General features: G+C 42.7%; 2 protein-coding genes and 1 long non-coding RNA gene across 4 annotated transcripts in view; 1 reads left to right on the top strand and 2 right to left on the bottom strand.

The window, feature by feature from the left end:
- The window catches only part of LOC120040153 (ATP synthase subunit d, mitochondrial-like), a 272,738-nt gene that overhangs the window by 160,409 nt on the left and 95,852 nt on the right, over positions 1–16,477 (top strand). The gene's annotated exons all lie outside the window — the stretch shown is intronic.
- LOC120040150 overlaps positions 1–16,477 on the bottom strand; it is a 284,372-nt gene that overhangs the window by 196,340 nt on the left and 71,555 nt on the right. The gene's annotated exons all lie outside the window — the stretch shown is intronic.
- Positions 2,132–10,405, bottom strand: LOC120040155. Of its 2 annotated transcripts, none has more exons than XR_005475579.1 (3): positions 10,324–10,405; positions 2,402–2,515; positions 2,132–2,258 (listed from the first exon to the last, which is right to left on the bottom strand). It is a non-coding gene; the product is annotated as an uncharacterized LOC120040155 (long non-coding RNA). The 2 variants fall into 2 exon arrangements; XR_005475578.1 differs by lacking the exon at positions 10,324–10,405 and adding an exon at positions 3,540–3,583.

The raw sequence follows: 16,477 nt of genomic DNA, 5'->3' as shown, positions 1-16,477 counted from the left end.
ATGAATCAGGACCTTAGTGATGTTTAGAGTCATATAGTATGAATCAGGACCTTAGTGATGTTTAGAGTCATATAGTATGAATCAGGACCTTAGTGATGTTTAGAGTCATATAGTATGAATCAGGACCTTGACATTTACAGTAGATGGACCTCCAGTAACACCATGAATGTTTTAATGATCAGAATGGAACAAAGAACTAGATTGATTTGTAGATGGGTTTGTTAATCCATGGAAATATCTTCATGATAAATGACAATCTTGACTTTTCAGTTCTTACCCTGGATCAGTTGTATAATCAATATCAGTTGTAAAATCAATATCTGTGAGAGGAATCTACCTAGTAGTAGTAGTAGGAAGTAGTAGTAGGAAGAAGTAGTAGGAAGTAGTGGTAGTAGCAGCAGCAGCAGTAGTAGGAATTGGTCGTAGTAGTAGTAGTAGTAGTAGTAGTAGTAGTGGTATACAGTGCCTTCAGAAAGTACTCAGGCTGAATTTTTTCTTACCCATCTACACACAGTGGTTGTGGTAGTAGTAGTAGTAGTGGTAGTAGTAGTAGTAGTAGTAGTGGTGGTGGTAGTGGTAGTAGTAGTAGTAGTGGTATACAGTGCCTTCAGAAAGTACTCAGGCTGAATTTTTTCTTACCCATCTACACACAGTGGTTGTGGTAGTAGTAGTAGTAGTAGTAGTAGTAGTAGTAGTAGTAGTGGTGGTGGTGGTAGTAGTAGTAGTGGTAGTGGTGGTAGTAGTGGTAGTAGTAGTAGTGGTAGTAGTAGTAGTAGTAGTAGTAGTAGTAGTAGTAGTAGTAGTAGTGGTATACAGTGCCTTCAGAAAGTACTCAGGCTGAATTTTTTCTTACCCATCTACACACAGTGGTTGTGGTAGCAGTAGTAGTAGTAGTGGTAGTGGTGGTGGTAGTAGTAGTAGTAGTAGTAGTAGTGGTGGTGGTAGTAGTAGTGGTAGTATACAGTGCCTTCAGAAAGTACACAGGCTGAATTTTTTCTTACCCATCTACACACAGTGGTTGTGGTAGCAGTAGTAGTAGTAGTAGTAGTGGTGGTGATGGTAGTAGTGGCAGTAGTAGTAGTAGTGGTGGTAGTAGTAGTAGTGGTGGTGATGGTAGTAGTGGCAGTAGCAGTAGTAGTGGTGGTGGTAGTAGTAGTAGTGGCAGTAGTAGTAGTGGTGCTAGTCGTGGTGGTGGTAGTAGTAGCAGTGGTGGTGGTGGTAGTCGTGGTGGTGGTGTTGGTAGTAGTAGTGGTAGTAGTATAGTAGTGGTAGTAGTAGTAGTGGTAGTAGTATCGTAGTGGTAGTAGTATCGTAGTGGTAGTAGCATCGTAGTGGTAGTAGTGGTAGTAGTCGTAGTGGTAGTGGTAGTAGTGGTGGTGGTGGTAGTGGTGGTAGTAGTAGTGGTGGTGGTAGTGGTGGTAGTAGTGGTGGTGGTGGTGGTAGTAGTGGTGGTAGTAGTGGTGGTGGTGGTAGTGGTGGTAGTAGTGGTGGTGGTGGTAGTAGTGGTGGTGGTAGTAGTGGTGGTGGTGGTGGTAGTCGTGGTTTAAGTCTTTAATTTTACTCAAGTATGACAACACTGTACTTTTTCCACCACTTGCAGTAGCATTAGTAGTAGTAGTAGCATTAGTAGTAGCAGTAGTAGCAGCAGTAGTAGCAGCAGTAGTAGTAGTAGCATTAGTTGTAGTAGTAGTAGTAGTAGCAGTAGTACCAGTAGTATTAGTAGTAGTAGCAGCATTAGTAGTAGTAGTAGCATTAGTAGTAGCAGTAGTAGCAGCAGTAGTAGTAGCAGTAGTACCAGTAGTAGTAGTAGTAGCATTAGTTGTAGTAGTAGTAGTAGCAGCATTAGTAGCAGCATTAGTAGTAGTATTAGTAGTAGCATTAGTAGTAGTATTAGTAGTAGCATTAGTTGTAGTAGTAGTAGTAGTAGCATTAGTAGCAGCATTAGCAGTAGTAGTAATAGCAGTAGCAGTAGTAGTAGCAGTGGTAGTAGTAGTAGCAGTAGTAGTAGTAGCAGTGGTAGTAGTAGTAGTAGTAGTAGTAGTAGTAGTAGTGGTAGTAGTAGTAGTGGTAGTACCAGTAGTAGTGGCAGCAGTAGCAGTAGTAGTAGTAGTATGTAAAACACTGCCACATTTTTCAGTTCTTACCCTGGATCAGTGGTACAATCTACTTTTCTGAATTTGAGTGGCTGCTCCATAGACCGGTCACTCTTCATGGACACACAGCTGGGTCCAGGTGAGTCTGGTCTCTTCTGCTGGACCCTGGCAAACATACAGTGATTTTTTTTAATCTCAGTTTAAAAACCAAGAGGAATCCACCTAGTAATAGCAGTAGTAGTAGTAGTGGCAGCAGTAGCAGTAGTAGTAGTGGTATGTAAAACACTGTCACATTTTTCAGTTCTTACCCTGGATCAGTGGTACAATCTCCTTTTCTGAATTTGAGTGGTAGCTCCATAGACCGGTCACTCTTCATGGACACACAGCTGGGTCCAGTTGAGTCTGGTCTCTTCTGCTGGACCCTGGCAAACATACAGTGATTTTTTTTATCTCAGTTTAAAAACCAAGAGGAATCCACCTAGTAATAGTAGTAGTCGTAGTAGTAGCAGTAAAAGTATTAGTAGTAGTAGTAAAAGTATTAGTAGTAGTAGTAAAAGTATTAGTAGTAGTAGTAACAGTGGTGGTAGTGATAGCAGTAGCAGCAGCACTAGTAGTAGCAGTAATAGCAGTAGCAGCAGGAGTAGTGGCAATAGTAGTAATAGTAGTGGTGGTAGTAGTAGTAGTAGTAGCAGCAGCAGTTGTAGCAGCAGTAGTATTAGCAAATGGGGCGGCAGCTAGCCTAGTGGTTAGAGCGTTGGACTAGTAACCGGAAGATTGCAAGATCGAATCCCTGAGCTGACAATGTAAAAATCTGTTGTTCTGCCCCTGAACTAGGCAGTAAACCCACTGTTCCTAGTTCCTATATATACAAAGTGGAGTATATATACTTGTAATGGAGGGAACATGTCTGTCTGAATACAGCTGTGTCGGCCCTTTGGGAAGAATTAAACGTGGTTAAGCTTCTCTAGCGTCCGTGAGTTATTTACTCTGAAAAATTAGAACCTAACAGAAGCAAGTCAGTTAAGAACAAATTCTTTTTAAAAACATTTAAAAACATTTCTTATTTACAATGACGGCCTACGCTGGCCAAACACAGATGACACTGGGCCAATTGTGCGGCGCCCTATGGGACTCCCAATCACAGCCGTTTGTGATACAGCCTGGTAGCGTTGGAGACTGCTGTGGTACAGGAAGTAATAGTATCATCAGTAGTAGTATCAATCAAATTAATTTATAAAGCCCTTTTTACATCAGCAGATATTGAGACACAGATATTGAGGTGTTAGCAATAGGAGAGTTGAAAGGTTAATTATGATAATTCTGAAATTTGAATGATGTTTGTAGTCATACAGTATTAAGCATTTAGTCTCATTTACTCTGAGCTCAGCTGGGGAACTTAATTATTAAATATATATTTATTTGTCATTTTAAATATTATCATCTTACCTCTTAGCTTTGGTGTCATGTTCCCCTGAGAGACTCCTTTTAGAGGCAGGGCCCCCCTCCTCTCTCTCCCCAGAGAGACACCTTTTAGAGGCAGGGCCCCCCTCCTCTCTCTCCCCAGAGAGACTCCTTTTAGAGGCAGGGCCCCCCTCCTCTCTCACCCCAGAGACTCCTTTTAGAGGCAGGGCCCCCCTCCTCTCTCACCCCAGAGAGACTCCTTTTAGAGGCAGGGCCCCCCTCCTCTCTCTCCCCAGAGAGACGACTCCTTTTAGAGGCAGGGCCCCCCTCCTCTCTCTCCCCAGAGAGACTCCTTTTAGAGGCAGGGCCCCCCTCCTCTCTCACCCCAGAGAGACTCCTTTTAGAGGCAGGGCCCCCCTCCTCTCTCACCCCAGAGAGACTCCTTTTAGAGGCAGGGCCCCCCTCCTCTCTCACCCCAGAGAGACTCCTTTTAGAGGCAGGGCCCCCCTCCTCTCTCACCCCAGAGAGACTCCTTTTAGAGGCAGGGCCCCCCTCCTCTCTCACCCCAGAGAGACTCCTTTTAGAGGCAGGGCCCCCCTCCTCTCTCACCCCAGAGAGACTCCTTTTAGAGGCAGGGCCCCCCTCCTCTCTCTCCCCAGAGAGACTCCTTTTAGAGGCAGGGCCCCCCTCCTCTCTCTCCCCAGAGAGACTCATTTTAGAGCACTGAGCCCTAAACAGAGATCCAACATGTTGGTTGTGGTTAACACAGTGACAAGATAGTCTTGAATATCAATTGTTCTCTATTATTCATAACATCTATTAGAAATAAAACATTTACCAACAGATACTGTATAATATTTGACTAAAACAATCATCGTATACAAATCACATTTTCTTTTGAATTTTAGACCATCAGGTCGGTCACAATGATAAAGGACCATATCACAAGCCTGAGACTATTGAACTATTGAATATCCAACAACTTATCATCCTCACAGGTGGCTTTAAAAAAAAATTAACTAGGCAAGTCAGTTAAGAACAAATTCTTATTTACAATGACGGCCTGCCCCAGCCAAACTCAGACGACGCTGGGCCAATTGTGAACCGCCCTATTGGACTCCCAATCACAGCCAGATGTGATGCAGCCTGGATTCGAACCAGAGACTGCAGTGACACCTCTTGCACTGAGATGCAGTGCCTTAGACCGCTTCGCCACTCGGGAGCCCATACAATGTGGAGGCCGTAAAAATAGGGCTGCTATTCGGCAAAACATTTCAGGGGGTTACCAATTGTTTCCGAAAAACCTATTACTGAAGGCATATCTAGAATCCGTGACACATTCCTCGTCCGGATTGTTTGTGTGTATATCTGTATAGAAACCGTCGGAACCTAACTTTTCTCCAAACCGGCGCCTATAACTGGGCTGTGGTAGGTTAAGGAGAAACGTGTCTTGGGCGCTGTCTACCCGAGCAACCTGGTCACCACACAGTCGAGTTGTGGCTCCGATTTGAAGTCACCTATACACGGCACCCTATATAGAGCTAACGACGACTCACATTTATAATAGTATGTCTTGGGCGCTGTCTACCCCAGCAACCACACAGCCGGGGTCGTTCCATGAAACGAGTACTTTTTGATGTAGCGATTTATTTGTCCCAATTCGATAAAAAAAATAAGGATTCCGATTTTGACACACAAAACCATTCACACCATGTCCGATGCGGTCCCCTCCCCCCTTTTACGAAATATTTGCATAATGTCACAAAAATTGAGACGAGTAGCAGTGAACAGGGTTGCCAACTTTTGAAAAAAGCTTGGCGTGAGATTTGCTATGTGAATGTCATTGCCCACTGGCACAACCCCTAGAAGGGTCAATGTAATAGTCCGGTGGCCATTTGATTAATTGTTCAGCAGTCTTATGGCTTGGGGGTAGAAGCTGTTAAGGAGCCTTTTGGTCCTAGACTTGGCGCTCCGGTACCACTTGCCGTGCGGTAGCAGAGAAAACAGTCTATAACTTGGGTGACTGGAGTCTCTGACAATTTTATGGGCTTTCCTCTGACACCGCCTATTATATAGGTCCTGGATTGCAGGAAGCTTGGCCCCAGTGATGCACTACCCTCTGTAGCGCCTCAGATGCCGAGCAGTTGCCATACCAGGCGGTGATGCAACCGGTCAGGATGCTCTCAATGGTGCAGCTGTAGAACCTTTTGAGGATCTGGAGACCCATGCCAAATCTTTTCAGTCTCCTGAGGGGAAAAAGGTTTTGTCGTGCCCTCTTCACGACTGTCTTGGTGTGCTTGGACCATGATAGATCGTTGTGGACACCAAGGAACATGAAACTCTCGACCCGCTCCACTACAGCCCCGTTGATGTTAATGGGGGCCTGTTCGGCCCACCTTTTCTTGTAGTCCACGATCAGCTCCTTCATCTGGCTCACATTAAGGGAGAGGTTGTTGTCATGGCACCACACTGCCAGTTCTCTGACCTCCTCCCTTGAGGCTGTCTCATCGTTGTCGGTGATCAGGCCTACCACTATTGTGTCGTCAGCAAACTTAATGATGGGGTGGGAGTCGTGTTTGGCCACGCAGTCGTGGATGAACAGGGAATACAGGAGGGGACTAAGTACACACTCCTGAGGGGCCCCAGTGTTGAGGATCAGCATGGCAGATGTGTTGTTGCCTACCCTTACCACCTGCGGGCGGCCCGTCAGGAAGTCCAGGATCCAGTTGAAGATGGAGGTGTTTAGTCCCAGGGTCCTTAGCTTAGTGATGAGCTTTGAGGGCACTATGGTGTTGAACACTGAGCTGTAGTCAGTGAACAGCATTCTCACAAAGGTGTTACTTTTGTCCAGGTGGGAAAGGGCAGTGTGGAGTGCGATTGAGATTGCGTCATCTGTGGATCTGTTGGGGCGGTTTGCGAGTGGGTCTAGGGTATCCGGGTATCCGGGATGCTGTTGATGTGAGGCATGACCAGCCTTTCAAAGCTACGGGCGTAATCATTTAGGCAGGTTACCTTTGCTTCCTTGGACACAGGGACTATGGTGGTCTGCTTGAAACATTACAGACTCAGTCAGGGAGAGGTTGAAAATGTCAGCGAAGACACTTGCCAGTTGGTCCGTGCATGCTTTGAGTACACGTCCTGGTAATCCATCTGGCCCGCGGCTTTGTGAATGTTGACCTGTTTAAAGGTCTTGCTCACATCGGCTCCCGAGAGCGTTATCAAACATTCATCCAGAACAGCTGGTGCTCTCGTGCATGCTTCAGTGTTGCTTTCCTCGAAGCGAGCATAAAAGGCATTTAGCTCATCTGGTAGGTTTGCGTCACTGGGCAGCTCGCGTCTGGGTTTCACTTTGTAGTCTGTAATAGTTTTCAAGCCTTGCCACATCTGACGAGTGTCAGAGCCGGTGTAGTAGGATTCAATCTTAATCCTGTATTGATGCTTTGCTTGTTTGATGGTTCGTCTGAGGGCATAGCAGGATTTCTTATAGGCGTCCGGATTAGTGTCCCGCTCCTTGAAAGCAGCAGCTCTAGCCTTTAGCTCGATGCGGATGTTGCCTGTAATCCATGGCTTCTGGTTGGGTTATGTACTGTACGTACGGTCACTGTGGGGACGACGTCGTCAATGCACTTATTGATGAAGCCGATGACTTAGGTGGTATACTCCTCAATGCCATTGGATGAATCCCGGAACATATTCCAGTCTGTGCTAGCAAAACAGTCCTGTAGCATAGCATCCGCGTCATCTGACCACTTCCGTATTGAGCGAGTCACTGGTACTTCCTCCTTTAGTTTTTGTTGTAAGCAGGAATCAGGAGGATAGAATTATGGTCAGATTTGCCAATTGGAGGGCGGGGGAGAGCTTTGTATGCATCTCTGTGTGTGGAGTAAAGGAGGTCTAGAGTTTTTTTCCCCCTCTTGTTGCACATGTGACATGCTGGTAAAAAAATGTTATAAAACTGATTTAAGGTTCTACACATTCTAGAGTGTTAGCACTACACCAAGGTTCTACACATGTCAGAGAGTGTTACCACTACAACAAGGTTCTACACATGCCAGAGAGTGTTACCACTACAATAAGGTTCTACACATGCCAGAGAGTGTTACCACTACACCAAGGTTCTACACATGCCAGAGAGTGTTACCACAACACCAAGGTTCTACACATGCCAGAGTGTTACCACGACACCAAGGTTCTACACATGCCAGAGTGTTACCACGACACCAAGGTTCTACACATGCCAGAGAGTGTTACCACTACAACAAGGTTCTACACATGCCAGAGAGTGTTACCACGACACCAAGGTTCTACACATGCCAGAGAGTGTTACCACGACACCAAGGTTCTACACATGCCAGAGTGTTACCACGACACCAAGGTTCTACACATGCCAGAGAGTGTTACCACTACAACAAGGTTCTACACATGCCAGAGAGTGTTACCACAACACCAAGGTTCTACACATGCCAGAGAGCGTTACCACTACAACAAGGTTCTACACATGTCAGAGAGTGTTACCACTACAACAAGGTTCTACACATGCCAGAGTGTTACCACTACAACAAGGTTCTACACATGTCAGAGAGTGTTACCACTACACCAATGTTCTACACATGCCAGAGTGTTACCACTACACATGCCAGAGAGTGTTACCACTACACATGCCAGAGAGTGTTACCACTACACATGCCAGAGAGTGTTACCACTACACCAAGGTTCTACACATGCCAGTGTTACCACTACAACAAGGTTCTACACATGCCAGAGAGTGTTACCACTACACCAAGGTTCTACACATGCCAGAGAGTGTTACCACTACAACAAGGTTCTACACATGCCAGAGAGTGTTACCACGACACCAAGGTTCTACACATGCCAGAGTGTGTTACCACTACAACAAGGTTCTACACATGCCAGAGAGTGTTCCCACGACACCAAGGTTCTACACATGCCAGAGAGTGTTACCACGACACCAAGGTTCTACACATGCCAGAGAGCGTTACCACTACAACAAGGTTCTACACATGCCAGAGTGTTCCCACGACACCAAGGTTCTACACATGTCAGAGAGTGTTACCACTATACCAAGGTTCTACACATGCCAGAGAGCGTTACCACTACAACAAGGTTCTACACATGCCAGAGAGTGTTACCACTACAACAAGGTTCTACACATGCCAGAGAGTGTTACCACTACACCAAGGTTCTACACATGCCAGAGAGTGTTACCACTACAACAAGGTTCTACACATGCCAGAGTGTTACCACTACAACAAGGTTCTACACATGTCAGAGAGTGTTACCACTACACCAATGTTCTACACATGCCAGAGTGTTACCACTACACATGCCAGAGAGTGTTACCACTACACATGCCAGAGAGTGTTACCACTACACATGCCAGAGAGTGTTACCACTACACCAAGGTTCTACACATGCCAGAGTGTTACCACTACAACAAGGTTCTACACATGCCAGAGAGTGTTACCACTACACCAAGGTTCTACACATGCCAGAGAGTGTTACCACTACAACAAGGTTCTACACATGCCAGAGAGTGTTACCACGACACCAAGGTTCTACACATGCCAGAGTGTGTTACCACTACAACAAGGTTCTACACATGCCAGAGAGTGTTCCCACGACACCAAGGTTCTACACATGCCAGAGAGTGTTACCACGACACCAAGGTTCTACACATGCCAGAGAGTGTTCCCACTACAACAAGGTTCTACACATGCCAGAGTGTTAACACTATACCAAGGTTTTGCACAGGAAATTGTTATATTAATGGTTGGTGGCAGTGAGTAACCAAATCATAGATTGCAGTCTGCTTGTCCATAGACTGCTTAGTACACAAACATTTTATATTTTGTAATTAGTGTGAACTATATGTTTAAAATAGGGCTGGAAGAAAATTCTGCTTGCCCATCCCTGATCTGTTTCTAGTGCTGGGTGTTTGAAAATGTTATAACAATGAATTTCAAGAAATCACCCAACCTTCAAGAAAAATCGAATGAATTTAAAACTATGCGAGTTTGTTTTCTGTGTCAGCCAATTGCAACTCAATAAAACGTGAAACTGGTTCAGGCTGCTCACTCCAAGTGCGCCTGCTGCTTGCTGAGGAGAGAGAGAGGGAGTGAACGGAGCCTTGGCCTATGTGAGTGCGACGATAAGAGGCCTTTTCCATGTAAATAAAACAAAAGTTAGAGGAGACGACGTGTACCCTGCAGAGATACTTTATGTTCAGTTTCAACTGTCGTCATGACGTCACTCCTTTATATAACAACAGTAACCAGAGGGTGGAGCTAACAGTGAGTCGCATGCAGTAAATAGTGACATTGTTTCGAATCTTCAGCTTATTTTATTATTTGTAGTCAATCTTCAATACATTATTTTAGCTAAATGTATAATTTACTCGAGACCAGATTTAGTTGAGTTTTTTCATCAAGAAACGTGAATTACTCTTAAGTATATAATTGTAAACAAGCCTACAAACCAAACATGTTTTAATTTGAGAATGTTCATTTATATGCCTTAAATATTAAACTGTCTTAAAATATTTTATGATTAGTTGAATCAGGTGTGCAAGTGCTGGGCTATGAATCAGGTGTGCAAGTGCTGGGCAATAACCAAAATATTAAGAAACCCTGAGATAAACATTAAACCCGATAATTTAACAGCTCCCCCATCTTTACCAGACTTTTGACTGATAAACTCCTGTTTGTCAGCAACTAAGATCAAGTAGCAGTTCTACTAACTAGTAATATCTCATTCCAGATATTCATTCTCTGACTCTGTCCTTTAGAATAGATTGTTCAGAAATACTTACTTTATGTTTTACTCTCCAAATAGTGGTTTCTGCTGTCGTCTCAAAATGGATCCTGTACAAAACAACAAATGTACTTTCCTCTCAGCCGTCTCCACACCCTCATAAATGTGTTTAATTGGTATGTTCCACTAGATGGCAGTAACAGTGATGCCAACTTAGCAATTTTGTTGCTAGATTTAGCAACTTTTCAGACTACCCTGGCAACTTTTTTTTCAAACAGCACCTAGCAACAAATTTAGCTACTTTTAAAAATGTATTTTGAACTTTTAGCAACTTTTGAAAAGTGACTCAAATGCTAAAATGCACGCATTTACCCTCTAAATGAGACAAAAACGATGTTCTCTGTCACACACTCAGTCACAACACACGTGCCTGGCTGCAAAAGTGCATTGTGAGTGACGTCAGCAGCAGGCGCTCACCTCGTGCACAGGCTGCAGCAGGCCTGCAGCAATTACAGCAAATTGCAAATCATTGTTAGCTGACTGCAGTAGTACGGGTTAGACGAGCCAAACCCAATGAATATAGTTGGTCACGAATGTTTGATCTTGAACAGAACTTACAACATGTCTCAATCAAAATTGTACAGCCAGAAGAACAGAAAAGAGTGGGAGTCTGTACCTGAACAAATGTCAAATCATATTTTTCGTTGAAATGGCCTGCCAATTTGAGTAACGTTATTGTGTATTCTACGTAATGACATCACAACGTCATTTAGCAACAAATCAACCTGCCTCTAGCAACTTACCCTGAAAATTAGTTGGCAACACTGGGCAGTAAACACCTGCTGTAGACTAGACTTTATAACAGTGACCACGTTTACACTCGCACAGTGTTATGATAGTAGCTCATATTCTGCTTAAGGTTTTTTTTCGGGATAAACTGTTAACTTGCACCTTTGATATCCCGCTCAGGAGTATCCCTGTATCCATGAATAAACACAATATTCCTATTTGAAGTTAATTTGGGTTAAATGGAATAGTAACTAAAATAGGGATACTGAATGTAGGCCTATAACCTCTCAGCTGTAGTGTGATATTAACTCCTGCAGAATTAAGCATGATACAACAAATGCACATGTTGTCTTTGGGAACAGGAGTGGAGAAATATGGTTTATTTGGGAATGGGCATGTAATGTGTTATCTTTGATTCTGTTATTCAAGCAGACAGTATTTCAACTACATAAAATATGCACCCAAGATTAAAAGTATTTAGTAGTTTTCTCAGCTTTTCATTTCCTTAAAACGGGTCAAACTGATGACATTTGGACATTTTGCACAGGACCAATCTTTCACTGTTCTGGAATTAATGTGTCCCTAAACAAAACAGACAACTTTACCTGGGTTAACTAGATTAATAATGCATTCATTCTATCAATGTAAAACATTATTCTGGAGAGAACTACTTTATTTAGTCTATCAATGTAAAACATTATTCTGCTGAGCACTACTTTATTTAGTCTATCAATGTTAAACATTATTCTGCTGAGCATTACTTTATTTAGTCTATCAATGTAAAACATTATTCTGGAGAGAACTACTTTATTTAGTCTATCAATGTAAAACATTATTCTGGAGAGAACTACTTTATTTAGTCTATCGATGTAAAACATTATTCTGCTGAGCACTACTTTATTTAGTCTTCAACAAGTTATGACAGAAGAGAATCTGCATGTATATAACTATAGTTGACAAACAAATGGGCTTCCAGATGTCAGAAATTATAATATGGCCTACCAGATGTCAGAAATTATAATATGTTCTACCAGATGTCAGAAATTATAATATGGCCTACCAGATGTCAGAAAGTATAAAATGGCCTACCAGATGTCAGAAATTCTAAGGTGTTGACATGCCACAGTATTCCATCTAAGATCAGCATATCCCAGGCACACTGATCCTAGAGCAGCACTCCTCCTCTTTATGAATACTGTCACAGGTGACTCCTCCTGTAAGCTTCCCTGTCCAAGGAATAGTTGTGCCTTACGGTTTTGACCGGAGTTCACAGAAGGGGAATTGGTAAATATGCGGTCAGATTGAGAGAAGAGAAAGAGGCACATCATATAAAACATTTGATCTCAAATCCAATATGCTGGAGTATAGAGCCACATTTAAAATGTTAGCTTCACTGTCAAAATAGATATGGTGTGGACTGTATACTCAATACAATCTAAATTTGATACCTCAATGTCTGTCTTCTGACTGATACTGCTTCTAAAACTGGTCTGGTCAGTCTACTCAAATATTCATACAATACATTTTTCTCTCTACTAGCAATATTATGATAATTTCTAATAATGATACACTCATCCAATTATGAATAGATATGGCAGGTTTCAGGACACTGATATATCTGAATATGTTGAAAAATATATACTGCCACTATTTTCACCACCAAAGAATATCAGTGTGGTTTTAATATGATTTGACTCTTTGCAGGCTGTCAGGCTGTCAAGTCACAGAGGAAGGCTGTGCTTCTCTGGTCTCAGCTCTGAAGTCAAACCCCTCACACCTCAGAGAGCTGGACCTGAGTAACAATGACCTGAAGGATTCAGGAGTGAAGCTCCTCTCTGCTGGACTGGGGAATCCCCACTGTAAACTGGAGACTCTGAGGTCAGTATTCCTGTAGTTGGTCAACAAGTGATAACTGTTCACCAGATCCACATGTGTTTAGCATGCACACATAGTCCACACCATATGTGTTTGGACAGGGAAGCTTACAGTTTTCAAATTGATTCTATACTCCAGCAATTTAGATTTGAGATAAAACGTTTTATAATAGACGACAGTACAGAATGTCACCTTTTATTTGAGGTTAATGGTGAGAGGTTAGTGTATTTTGATGTAGTCATCGTGTTCAAAGAATATGGGACCAAATACTATACTTTTGAGTACTTTAATACACATTCATTAATTTATGAATAGGTATGGCAGGTTAAAACAAATATACTGCCACTTTTTTCACCACCAAAGAATAGCAGTGTGGTTTTAATATGATTTGACTCTTTGCTGGCTGTCAGGCTGTCTAGTCACAGAGGAAGGCTGTGCTTCTCTGGTCTCAGCTCTGAAGTCAAACCCCTCACACCTGAGAGCTGGACCTGAGTAACAATCACCCAGGAGACTCAGGAGTCAGACTGCTCTCTGCTGGACTGGAGGATCCACACTGCAGACAGGAGAAACTCAAGTATGTAGAGGGTTTATGTCAATGTTCATATCAGACATGTTTGAGTTATCAGACCAGTTAAGACAAATATTCTTATCACCACTTGGACAAAGTTATATGCAGACTGTGTGTGTGTGTGTGTGTGTGTGTGTGTGTGTGTGTGTGTGTGTGTGTGTGTGTGTGTGTGTGTGTGTGTGTGTGTGTGTGTGTGTGTGTGTGTGTGTGTGTGTGTGTGTGTGTGTGTGTGTGTGTGTGTGCGTGTGTACTTGTGTAGGTGTGTGAGTTTGACGTGTATCCCTCAATGACTGTCTGTTCTTCTGCTTACCCCTACAGTGTGGAACATGGTGGAGAGTACACAATGAATCCTGGGCTTAGAAAATGTGAGTGTTGACTGCTGTGAAGAATATGACTAAGAATAAGTCTTAATTCAAGTTAAGTCAAAGTCAAAGACCACCATCATTACTTATTGGTCATTAAATATAAGCTGTAGTTCTACAGAAGCAGAAATCAGGGACACCAACGTTTATAAAGAGTTGCTTTGACAATGTTTGTGTCTGTGTGTGTGTGGCGTGTTCTTGTTACATTAGAAATGTGTGTGTGTTCATGCATGCATACATGAAGGTGTGTGTGTGTCCCGTGTGTGTGTGTGTGTGTGTGTGTGTCCAGCATGTGTGTGTGTTCAGGATGTGAGTGTGTGTTCATCAATGCGTACAGGTGTTTGAGTATGTGTGTAATTAATGTGAATAAGTGTGTTTTATAAAACCATACAGTATAGCATATGATCATTCAACAAGTCTCAAGTTACCTTAACTTCTCCTTTTGATTTCTAATATTGTGTCTGGTTTCATCCATCAGATGCCTGTGATCTCACACTGGACCCAAACACAGTAAACAGACTCCTCTCTCTGTTTGAGGAGAACAGAAAGGTGACGGAGAGAGGAGGAGAGGGGAGAGAGGAGCAGCCGTATCCTAATCACTCAGAGAGATTTGACTACAGGAAGCAGGTGCTGTGTAGAGAGGGTCTGACTGGGTGCTGTTACTGGGAGGTAGAGTGGAGTGGATTAAGGGCTGCTATAGGAGTGACATATAAAGGAATCAGCAGGAGAGGAGAGGGTGAGGACAGTCTGATTGGATGGAATGACAAGTCCTGGAGTCTGGTCTGCTCTGACAACCTTTACACTGCCTGGCACAATAATAATACCACTCTCATAGGCGTCCCCCCCTCCAGCTCCCACAGAGTAGGAGTGTATCTGGACTGGCCAGCCGGCACTCTGTCCTTCTACAGAGTCTCCTCTGACACACTGACCCACCTGTACACATTCCACACCACATTCACTGAGCCCCTCTATCCAGGGTTTCTGGTTTATGACTCCTCAGTGTCCCTGTGTCAAACACAACTTGGACCTGCTGACGTTATCTGTGCGCGACTTATGTTTGTTGTTGGGTGCTGTTGGAAGCTGAGAGCTGAACGAGAGGTTCATTGTTTTTGTAAAGCTGACCGTGTTTTTATATACTTTTATTTTATGATGGATCCTGCGGCTCTGCTGGGCTTTATATGCTGTGAGTGCTGCTGTCTGTCCCAGGATCCTGCAGCTCTGCTGGGCTTTATATGCTGTGAGTGCTGCTGTCTGTCCCGGGTATTGTAATGTTTTTAAAATTGTATAAACTGCCTTAATTTTGCTGGACCCCAGGAAGAAGAGATGCTGCCTTGGCAGCAGTCAATGGGGATCCATTAAAATATATACATATATATAACATATAAATACAAATAGAAAATAAAAATACAACGTGATGTTTCCCTCTGATCAAGGTTCAGTAAGACACACTGGAGCAACAATGTAGAATATCTCTCTAGTGTGTAAACATATGATTGTAAATATTCATCAATAAACACCATTGAAGTTGACAGACGTTGTTAACTAGAGTCATTCATTAATAGAATGAATCACCACACTGTCTTGTAAAAACTGGTTTCATTTAGAAATAATTTGTTGTTATTGGGCTTCTTGGTGTTTGTAAATATTGTTGTCTGTAGAATGTTTATTTGTTAAATTCTTGACACAACAATCTTGTTTCTGTATAAACTCAATTCCACTGAATGAAATATACATGTGACAGATGTGACTAATAAAGGTTAATCAACCAGATGAAAGAAGAGAGGTGTAAATGTTTTAATATTGATCAGAATATGACAGTACAGTAAATGGACTACAGTAATAGGGGTTGTGTTCAGTACATAGAAAAGGGTCTTATTCAGTTGAAAAGGAAGCTTTTATGATCACACACACACACACACAGACCTTAACTGTGTAAAATGTCACCTTCAATGGGGTCGTAGCTGTATTGAAGTGGTGTGTTTTTAGTGAATCTCCTTTCTCTGTCATCTCTGGTACAACACCCTCAGAAACATTCAGGGGAAATGGAAAGAGATCCTGTGACGTGACTTCCTCTATTGGACGTTAACAAAGCATCACAACATCTTAACTCCTCCTCCACAGTTACTGGATTGGTTCAACAGGACAGAAGAGAACCTCCCCACCAGTGTATTTTTTCTCATCAGGACCAGAGAGACAGAAACACCTCTCAGGCATTTGTTTAATGTCTGCTAGGTTACTGGTTGTCGACAATGACGTCTCCTGTGTAAATACACACCCTTGTTACGTTGCAGCTTCAGGAAGTGATACTCTGTATTCAGTATACACATTATAATATCCACTATTCTGTCATTATAATATCCACTATTCTGTCATTATAATATCTACTATTCTGTCATTATAATATCCACTATTCTGTCATTATAATATCCACTATTCTGTCATTATAATATCCACTATTCTGTCATTATAATATCCACTATTCTGTCATTATAATATCCACTATTCTGTCATTATAATATGCACTATTTGTCAGGTTTTGGCCAGGACTGTTCTGGTTTTGTCACTAGATGTCCCCATTGCACCTTTTTTGAACCTTTTGTTTTTTCCTTGCTCTTTTA

The sequence above is a fragment of the Salvelinus namaycush genome, unplaced genomic scaffold, assembly GCF_016432855.1.
Source record: "Salvelinus namaycush isolate Seneca unplaced genomic scaffold, SaNama_1.0 Scaffold33, whole genome shotgun sequence".
Lineage (NCBI taxonomy): Eukaryota > Metazoa > Chordata > Actinopteri > Salmoniformes > Salmonidae > Salvelinus > Salvelinus namaycush.
This window is presented reverse-complemented; position numbering and strand designations above follow the sequence as displayed.